This window comes from Mustela erminea, chromosome 18 (assembly GCF_009829155.1).
Source record: "Mustela erminea isolate mMusErm1 chromosome 18, mMusErm1.Pri, whole genome shotgun sequence".
Taxonomy (NCBI): domain Eukaryota; kingdom Metazoa; phylum Chordata; class Mammalia; order Carnivora; family Mustelidae; genus Mustela; species Mustela erminea.
In genome coordinates, this window is record NC_045631.1 from 4,764,006 (window position 1) to 4,774,641 (window position 10,636).

Consider the following 10,636-nt stretch of genomic DNA (forward strand, 5'->3'; position numbering starts at 1 on the left):
GGGCTATAAACTTGGACTTTAGAGACTTCCCCGGAGTGTACTGCCTGGACTTCTAGAATCCATCCACCTGCTACCCACAGGCTCAGCTCTCTCCCCTGGTCTTCCTGTCTTATTCCCCAGCAGGCTGGCCTAAACCCTCATCATTCCCATACAGAGCTCAAGAGCGCCACCCTTCTGCCACCTCCCCCTTGCTCATGACCTTCACTCTCGGCAGGCCGATGATGTAGCTCCCTGTTTAGCAGAGAATCGTATTTCCATGCCTTTGTGTGGTACTTTTGTGTACATCGGGTGGACCCATGTCCACATTCAGGATCTGCTTGTCTCCTCAGCAGCCCTGTGCCTGCCTCAATGTTGAGAGCGGTCAGGAGAGTCACCTGCATTCACCTGATAAGTAAGGAACAGCTATAGGCACAACCCGGTCCTGTCGGCTGGGATACATGAAATCCCTCTTTCCCGTCCCGGTGCCAGCTCTCTCCCCAGCACCTGCGAGATCCAAGTTCGTTGCTTTCTTACTCCCATTCAAATTTTATAATTTATTTTTAAGAATTTCATTGTGGCAAAATATACACAGCATACATTTAGCATTTTAACTATTTTTAAAAAGATTTTTATTTATGTATTTGAGAGAGAGAGAGAGAGAGCTGGGGGCAGAGGGAGAGGGACAAGCAGACTCCATGCTGAGTGTGAGCCTGATTCAAGACTCAGTCTCAAGACCCTGAGATCATGACGTGGGCTGAAACCGAGCCGGACACTTAAGCGACTAAGCCACCCAGTCACCCTGCATTTTATTTTATTTTATTTTATTTTTCTTAAAAATAAAATGACAGAGAGAGACGGCGAGAGAGGGAACACAAGCAAGGGGAGTGGGAGAGGCAGAAGCCGGCTTCCCACTGGGCAGGGAGCCCAATGCGGGGCTCAATCCCAGGACCCCAGAATCATGACCTGAGCAGAAGGTAGATGCTTAACTGACTGAGCCATCCAGGTTCCCCTATTTTAACTTTTTATAATCTGGTGGCATTCGGTACTTTCATACTATTGTGCATCTCCGGAACTTTCTCATGTCCCCAGATGCAACTCTGTCCCCGTGAAACACTAACTTTCTGTTCCCCTGTGGCCCTAGCCCCTGGTCACCACCATTGTACTTTCTGTCTCTATCAATTTGCTTCCTCTGAGTATGTGTTATGTGTGGGGTCAGGCCCTGTTTAACCCTCTTGGCTCTGGCTTATTTCACTCTACATGGCATCCTCAAGTTTCGTCCATATTGCAGCGTGTGCCAGAAGCTCCTTCTTTTTGAAGACTGGACATTATGTATATATACATCACGTTTTCTTTTTCCGTCCACCTGTCTTTGGATGCTAGGGTTGCCTTCACCTTTCGGCTGTTGTGAATAATGCTGCTGTGAACATGGGCGTACGAATACCCATACAATGAATCCTTGCTTTCAGTTCTTTCACGTATATACCTCAAAGTGAAGTTACTGGGTAACATGTGACTGTGTTGAACTATTTGAGGACCTGCCATACTGCTATCGCTGGCAGCTGTCCTGTCTTCCGTTCCCACCAATGGCACACAAGGACTCTGATCTCTACATCGTCTCCCTATGCTTGTTTCCATTTTGTCTGGGTTTTGGGTTTTTGATAATAGCCATCCTAATGGCTACAAGGGGGTGCGTTCCTATTTGGCTTGCTAGTGGCTTTTATAATAGTACCTGGCACATTTATGGAGGTCACTTGTCAAGTTCCCCATCGTCCTCACTCAGCTGGGCATCCCTTCCAGCCCGGGAGCCGCTCTGCCCTCTCTTTGTAACTCACGTTTGTAACTAACCCCCAGTGTTTATTGGCTAGACTCATGTCATAACACTGGGACTCGGAAAAGCTCAGTGTCTTACCAGAGTTTCTCCAGCTCTGCTATGATCCATTCCAAGTTCTCGTGTCTCTTTCCTCCCCCTCCTCCCTGTGTCTGAGGAAGCAATGCTCCCACAGCTCTCCCTTTCCAAAGCAAAATGCCTCCCTCCACAGTATCACCCAGGGAAAACGATCTCCTGCACTTCTCCCTGGTTTGTGCCCTGCATCCATTTGGTTTTGCTCTCCATTTCCACCAGCACTCAGCTCTGAGTGGATTGCTGGGCACTCAGAGATGTCAGAGCTGTGAGTCCCAAGACGTCACCACCGGGATATCTGCTGGGTTTGGTGCTAGAATCCTAACTTTCTGTCTCAATTCTTCTTGCCATGACTTGCCTGCCTTGGGAACAGTCAGGGGCAAAGCCTGGGTGCTAGGGTTAAGCTGCACAGGGCTCGGCTGCCCAGGAACCCTTCCTCTCCCAGCCACGGACCAAGCTCCGGGGTCTCTGCTTGGGTGGGTCCGTGCCCAGGTCCTCCAACAACTTTGGACCTGCCCCTCCACTCATGGGCTCTGCTGAGAGCCAAGCTCAGCACTCTTGGGCTGCTGAAGAAACTTTAGGTGCAGAGTCGGCTCTAAGTGACCAAGAGAAAGAGAGTGCCCGCCTTCGAGGAGCTTAAGGTGGAGAGCAGGGTGGAAGGGAGAGGGGTGTGGGGAAGCTGATGCCCATCAGTCCTGTCAATTAATGTATAAATAAGGCAGAGATCCGTGGTCCAAGGTCAAGGACCCCCTTCCTATGAGAGCGTGAGAAAGAAGACGTGGACCAAGGCTTCATTGAGGAACTGATGTTTGAGCTGAGAGCCAAAGGATGAATAAGTGAGGGTCACTGAGGAGGGGTGAAGAGGAGGTGACAGCATTCCAGGAGAGGCAGGAGCATCTACACTAGCAGTCTAGTGGCAGGTGGCACCTGGTGGGGCTGGGACAGGAGGAGGAGAGGCGGTTAAAAACCACATTAATGTCTTCCTCCCAAGAGCGTCAGGAGCTGTTGGAGAGTCCTAAGCACAAGGCAAAACGATCCATATTTTTTAAAAGGTTTTATTTATTTATTTGAGAGAGCGAGCAAGCACAGAGGGAGAGTGAGAGGGAGAAGCAGTCTCCCCACGGAGCAGAAGCCCGATGTGGGTCTCAATCTCAGGACCCTGACATCATGATGTGGGCCGAAGGCAGTCGGTTAACCCATGAAGCCCCCCAGGCGTCCATATTTTTGGAAGAGCGTTCTTGCTGCTGTGGGGAGAGCCGTATGGAAGGGACCAAGAATGGGCACCTGGCAAGCAGTAAGTGGGTTGCGGGAGACCAAGGAAGAGGTGGGGCTGGTGACAGTGAGGATGGAAACAAGTGGATCCACCTGAGACATAACCAGGGAGCAAAACCAACAGGACACGGTGACGGATTCAATTTGGGGGGGGGGTGCGGGAACACGAGGGGGTCATGGCTGGATACCAGATTTCTCTTTCATCAAACTGGATGCCCGTGGTGCCTCCTGAGATGGGATACACTGGAAGGGGGCCTGGCGGGGCTCAGCAATCATGATAGATGGGCTGGGAGCTCTAGCTCTGGTCAGGGACAGGGATTTGCAGGCTCACAGCAAGTTGGTGACGGAGACGCAAGTGTTGTCTTCTTGAGATAGAGCACGATAAGAGAAGAAGCCCTGGGACGGGTCCAGAGCATCTCCCCGTTGAATGGCTGGATGGAGTAGAGTCAGCCAGCCAAGGAGACCGGAAAAGAACACTACAGAGATAGGGGGAAACCACGGGCTCATTCTGTCTTGAATCCAACGGGAGAAAAAATGTCTCAAAGGGGTTAGATTGGTCCGTTGTGTTGAATGCTGTTGAAAGATCAAGTCGGCTAATGTATCTTCCCAGGGTTCAACCAGCGGGGCTGATCCACGAAAATGGCCTTGCCTTCCCCTCTCTTCTGCAGTGCACCTGCTGGTTGTCCTCTTGAGCCCATGGCTGCTGGCACTGCAGGCACGTGGACTCCGCCCGGGCTTTGACTCTACTAAGTTTGGCCAGAGGAAGCTGGCATGGGAAGCTTTTACCTGTAGGATGCATGAGAACGAGGACCCAAATGGTGCGAAGTCTACAGCGAGAACTGAAACCCAAAGACCTTGTGAAGCATGGCTCATGGGGGGCTGGTGCTGGCCTGGAGGGAAGGTCCCTGGGGAGCTGTGGGCTAATGCCATAACTTGGTGGATTTGCAAAAAAACAAAAACAAAAACAAACAAACAAAACACTCCAGTATTTATTGTAGTTAACCTAAATTTAAATGTAAATATCCAGATGTGGCTACCGTATTGGAGAGCGCCATTCATTTCTTCAGAGACTTGGATATTACCCATTTGGCAGGTCCCAAAGAGCCTCTTGAGCTCCCTGGACCTCCAAAGAGGGTGCTGTGGCCTTAGGATCAAGAGACCCAGCTTCAAGGTTGATTCTGCCCCCTTTAGCCACGGGACCAGTCTAGCCCTGCACTTACACACTGCACTGGAACCCATGGGCTCTGAGAAGCTCCAGGGCTCTTCCCCAGGGATGATGTCTGTGGGCAGGCAGATGGTTCCTGGAGGTAGAAGATGGGGAAGCAGAAGGAGGGAAGACTAGGAAACTGATGGGATCAATGTCTTTGCTCAGACCTATCTGTAGGGACATCTACAGAGCGGGCTGCTGTCCACACAGCCAGGGGTGGGTCCTTCCAGGGCAGGAGGCCCAGGGCTCAGAACACTTGGCCTCCTTGGCCTTGCACTGGGGTCTTTGGGACCTGCTCTCTCAAACCCACAAAAGATTGTGGAATACCTCTTCCTCGGCCCTAAGAGAACAGATTGGAGCAGGAGAGGCCTGAATGAGGACACTAGTGACCAAACCTAGGGGCACTGGTGCTGGAGAAAGAGAGGACTGGGAGGGTTTAGGAGACCGATTGGGTGTAGGGGTGTGGCAGTGACACACATGTGGGTCTGGAGGACGCAGCGTGGGGACACACGGTGAATTCTTCTGACACCGGTCAGCCTGAGTCCAGGGGCCATCCAGGGTGGGACGTGCTGTCTGGGGCTCGGCACAGGTGTCAACAGCAGCGGCCGGCTTGGGTGGCATTTACCGAAGTCGGGGCTCGGGTGCAGGCGGAGGGGCAGCTGGGGGTGACCGGCACAGCGGGATGGAGGGCTGAACAGGCACGAGGAAGAGGATCCTGGACAGGCGTGGGTCGTGAAGGAGAAGCCAGAGCAGGAGAGGGATGAGCGGAAGGAGAGGCCACAGGCCAACAGCACGGCGCCCCCTCCACACCAGGTCCCCTTGGGAAGGAGTTGGGGTGGGATTCACACCACCGTGGGGAGGAGAGCGGGGAGGCGAGGAGGAGGGGAGAGATGGCGTCTCCAACACCCACTGGGCTTCCCTCCTCAGGGGGGCTCCCTCTGCTGGAATGTTCTCCCCACACCTTCCCCGAGACCTCCTCCTCCTCCTTCAGGTCTCCCCACCCCCCTCCCTGTTCCCCACCCTCTCCCTGCCCCCTGACTCCGTGGTCCGCCTCGCTCTCTGACAGCCCGTTTGTTGCTCATGTCCTTGTTCGTGGCCCTCCGGGGTGGGGGGTTCTGTCGGGTTCACTCCTTCTCCCTGCCCACCGCCCCCAGCCCCCGGCATTCCCAAGGTGCAAGGTGCTCACAGCTCAGGGTGGAATGGATGAAGGCAACAATGTTGTCTTTCACCCACAGCATGTGAAAGGGCTTTTGTAAGCCCTCCCAGGCCCTTCCCAGGTGGCGTCTTCCATCTGGACCAGGCAGGCCTCCTCTGCAGCTACCTGTCTGGCCAAGAGGCGGCCACACCCGCCCCACACTTTCTGCTCCTCAGCGCCCGCTTTCCGGGGAGCCTGCCTCCCTCCCTTCCAACCTTTTGCTGGGCTGAACCTGACTGCAGCTGTCCTGGCCTTGGCTGGGGCTTGCACACTCGGCGCCTCTCATTAGTCTGGTTACTCTGCATCGTCCCCTGAAAGTGAACACACCCTCGCCCCAGGACCGGCAGTTACAGCGGGCTTATTACACGGGAGCTTCACTTCCTCTCCCAGTGAATGGGCACCAGGCGATGGCTTGGCGATCGTGCTCAGAATTATTCACTCGGGGTTCTTACCTGAGTTTTATGAGGCTCTTACCCAGATTCTAAGTGCAAATGTGCACCTTGTGAATTAGTCTGGGACGAGACTCCCTAACAACTACACGGACGCTGCTGGGAGAGCCCAGCACTCGGTTGCGAAACGGCTGCCTTTCTTCGTGTACAATCAGATATCGACGTCTTGGCTGGGAGTCTCCTTATGGCTTCCCAAGCTCAGGCATAAATCGCTTCTAACCAAGGGTTTGGGAATTCCTGCATTGCATCTGTAGCCTAGAATTCTCTCTTTCTGTAAAGCATGGCAACAACATCTGCCTTTCACCGAACACCTGCTTGTGGTTGGACCCTCCTATTACTATTATTATTTAACCCTGATGAGGCCCTTGGAGGGTCCTTACCATCCTCACCCATAACTGGAAATCTGAGCTAGTAATGCAGAAGGCACGCCATGTAGGAATTAGTTTGTGGAGTCGGGTTTTGAACTCACGCCCGTCGATTGCCAAAGCTCCGAATTTCCCACGAGCATAACTGCTCCGTACCAAAGAAGTCGTCTCTTTGTCTCAAGCTGGACCTTTTCTTTCCTAGGCGGCTCAAGCTTAGTTATATAAACTCACGTTCTTTCCTTACATAACCTCATTTAGGAGAACATCCAAATCTTGCCGTCACAGCCTCGTGCCATCTGTTATATTAATAATTCGTAATATTCAGGGCTGACCATACAGGAACCTTACGTAGATTGTCCAATTAATGTTAGTTTCGCAAGCTCAGTCCTTTCCTACCACCCTTTCCCTCCCACCCCTGCCTCTGCTCTCATAATAGGTGGGCTAGCTTGATAGGTTAAAGGGTAAGGGGGGGTGCCCTGGGTGAAGCCTGCTCTTTTCCCGGGCTGCCACCCAGATGCCCAGTCTGGGGAGGGTCCCTCCTGCCTCAGAGGCAGGAGGGCGAGAAGTCGGGAGCACCATGGTCCTACTTTGCCCTCCCTTTCCTCTCTCCTTGAAGACTTAGAGAATGCTTGGAGGGGGAGAACCAGGAACATTGCACTGAGCTGTTTCTTTATGATAGCCTTTGTTCTGAGTCTATCCATCCCGGATCTCATCACATAGAATTTGGACTTCAGAGGAAGAAAAGCACGCTCGTCTCAGCCTTGTCACCTACAGAGACAGGAACTGCATTTGGCCACAGGTAGCAGATCCAGAATGATGATGTCTGAAGTGGGGGTAAGGTGCGATGGTCACCTCCTGTGGGAGATGGGCTTAGGATTCCGACAGCTCCCTGGAGGTCATCGGTGTTGCAGGACTGTTCTCACTTCCTGCTCTGCTACCCTTGGTGGTGGCTTCCATTCTCAACCTCATTTCATGGCCCCAAGACGGCAGTTGCAGCTCCAACCACCACGTTTGCCTTCGAAGGAGGAAGGGTGAAGGGAAAAGCGCTTCCGGCCGATGAAGAGCTTTTCTTGCTAACGATCTCCCTTATACGTCAGTGCTCAGCCTTTGTCATGAGGGAGGCAGGGCAGTGTCGTGTTTTTTAGCTGGGCATGTTGCTACCTCCAAGAGGTTTTATTACAAAGGAAGACGGGAAAAGAATATTGGCTAGGCAGATAGTCGTTTCTGATATTTTCTCCGGAACACCAAATTTCTGGTCTGGGAAACTGGCTGCGTGGTGGCGAATGGTGGTGTCAAAGGGGGAGCAAGATGAATTCCATTTGAGGTTGAGTTTAAGCTGCTGGTGGTATTAGATGAAGGATTTTGTGGTGGGCAGAATCCCAGAGATGTCTGCGTCCGAATCCCTGAAACTTGCCAGGAGGTCACCTTCCATGGCATACAGGAATTTGAAATTGTGATGGAATTAAGGAGAGAGTTGTGGTCCCCACAAATTCATGGTGATGCCCTGACCCCAGTCCCCTCAAGATGTGACTGAATTTAGAGACAGGGTCTTTAAGAGGGAATTGAATTTACATGAGGTCGTGAGTGTGGGCTTGGTTCAGCTATGACCGATGTCTTTATAAGAAAAGAACATCCGGATGCAGACACACCCAGCCGGAAGACTTCATGAAGACACTGGTGGGAGGTGGCTTTCTGCACGCCAAGGAGAGAGCCCTCAGGAGAACCCAGCCCCACGGGCACCTTGATCTTGGCCCCCAGAACTGAGCGAAAATAAATGTCTGTTGTGTCAGCCCCCTAAGCCAGTGGTACTTTGTTATGGCGATCCTAGCAAGTTCATCCAAGGATCTCTCCAACTGGGGAGACTATCTTGTGTTTTCCGGGTGGGCCCAATGTAACCCCAAGGATCTTTACCCGTGAAAGAAGGAAACAAGAGAGTCCAAGAAGGAGAAGAGGCAGTAGCAGTTGAGGTCAGGCTGATGTGATTACCGGCTCTGAAGATGGAGGAAGGGGCAGCAAGCCAAGGGGTGTGGTAGCTTCTGGAAGCTGGCTAAAGCAGGAGCAAGTCTTCCCCGAGAGCCCTCAGAAGGCACACAGCCCCACTGACCTCTTGACTTTAGCCCTGTGAGACCTGTCATGGACTTGTGACTTCCAGAATGTTTAAGGTAATAAATTTGCTTGTCTTAAGCTACTAAGTATTTAATTTTTTTTTAAACAGCAGCAATAGGGAGCGAACACATTGCCAGTATGGGCATGGATTTGGAGACTCAGAGCACACAGGATAATTGAAGCCATTGTCAAGAAGAAAGGGCCCAGAGATGTGTTTGAATGAGGACAGGTGATGTCTAGGGCAGAACCCACGGAGAGATCATTGCTGCAGGACAGGGCAACTCACACCACTGTTCCTTGGATGGGAGGGTCCCAGGACAGAAGAGGAGGAAGGGATCCCCGCCCCCCAACTCTGAGCATGTTCTTCAAGAGCCGCACCTTTGGGACACATTCAGAGACTATGAGGGAATGGTTTTGGAAGGAGCAGTGGACACCAAGACCGTGAAACAGAGTAACACATATCATCGCGGGGGATTGGCTTTTTATGTGCTCCCCCAACCCCACTAACCAGCCAGGTACTCCCCCTGCCCTGCCGTCCCCAGGGTCCAGTCTCCTCCTTCCCACCCTGGATGTGATCACCTGGTGCACCACCATCCCAGAGCCTGGAAAGTTTGACAGGGGCCGGGCTGACCTGGGGGCGCACCCTCTGTCCTCCCACTGCGCCTCTGCTTCCCTCCGGCCCTGTCATACTCCCCCACAATCAGTGACCGCTCAGCCCCTTCCTCCGAGGACAGGCCTGCTTGCTAGCCGTGTCCAAGCATGAATCCCTCGGCCCCACATCTGATGTCTGATGCACGGTCCGTGCTCGGGGGACTGAAATGCTGGGTTAAGGGCTACTCCCGAGGGCCAGATCCAGAAACTGTGTCTGAGAAGGGATCGGAGCAAGGGAGGGCCTGGGTGCCAGGCCAGAGTAGACTCCTTGGTCCCTCCCCTTCCGGGCCTCCCCCCACCACCGGCAGCCCTGCAGGAAAATGCCCATTATTTATATCCACACCTCTTTAGTCCTGGAAGATGAGCCCAACTTGGTCCGCAAGATTATCAGAGGGACCGTGGGCAGCTGCTTCTTCTACTCTTGGCAAACACTCACTTGGGTGCCTTTGCCGGAGGGCCCTGCTGGGCAGTGGGAGATGCTCTTCCTTCGGGAGAGGGGGTGATGATTGCTGAGCCTTCTTTCTCCTTGAGGAAGGAGACCTGACCTGGAGAGCCCCACCTTCCTGCGCCTGCAGCTCCAGGGGGAAGAGAGCAGAGTCCCTCAGATACAGCAGGTCCCCACCGGAGAACGGAGCAGGTGGACGGCCTAAGACCAGGGCCTGGCTCAGTGTGCGTAGCTCCCAGAGCTGTGGGCAGCAGTCTGCACAGACAGAAAGCTCAGATGGCAACCGGCCACGCCCCGTGGGTGCTGAGAGCACAAGCTGAGGGATCCGGGTCGGGGCAGGAGGTGGGACCTGGATGGGGTCAAAGAGGGACAAGGCCCACAGCTCATCAGGGACTTGTTTCTAGTCTTAAAAGAGGCAAGAAGGGTCTTTTGAGAAAAGGGGACAAGCCCCAGCCCCTTTCCCTGCAGAAAGCCTTGGTGCTCAGCCACTTGGCTTCCTAGAATAGTGACGTTGGATCTTGACTTCGATCCTTTGATTCTAAGCACCCCTGTGGAAGGTGGTCTTAAACTTTGGGGGGATACAAAGTTGTCCTGTGATGTGCTGTGAGGACATAACAGCCAAAGTGTCAGCTGGTTCCAGATCTTCCAGCGGGGAGCAGAGGAGCCTGCCGGCGGGACAAAGACCGGAGGTACCAAGGCCACCCCGCTCTGGCCATTCGAGGGCCCCCACTCCTGCCTCTGACCCTACCCTGTGACTGCCCCTAGCATGCCGCCTGGCTCTCAGGAGGTGCTCAGCCTGCTGGGTCCTTTCCTGGCCCTTTTGTCTCTCCTCTTGGCCCCTGGCCACCTTCCTGGTTCTGGGGCGTTCTGGGCCCCTGCTTGGTTTGTCTCCCCGCCAGTCTCCCGACCCCAGCTGCACTCCTGCTTTATTTCCCCACCCATGAACGTGACCCTGGGGCCTCTGGAGAGCTGGATGGGGTGGGAGTAATGGGTGTGGCCGCAGGAGCTGGACCATCTGGATTTCAATCCTGGCTAGATATTGTCCTATAGCTTGGTGTCTCTGTGCC

The 10,636-nt window shown here is 53.6% G+C and overlaps 1 long non-coding RNA gene across 1 annotated transcript in view; it reads left to right on the forward strand.

Moving 5' to 3' along the window:
• LOC116578235 overlaps positions 1-9,921 on the forward strand; it is a 28,687-nt gene extending 18,766 nt beyond the window's left edge. Inside the window, exons 2-3 of the long non-coding RNA XR_004280785.1 lie at positions 7,088-7,166; positions 8,583-9,921. This is a non-coding gene — a long non-coding RNA (uncharacterized LOC116578235). The remainder of the gene's footprint in view (positions 1-7,087; positions 7,167-8,582) is intronic.
• Positions 9,922-10,636: the final 715 nt, after the last annotated feature.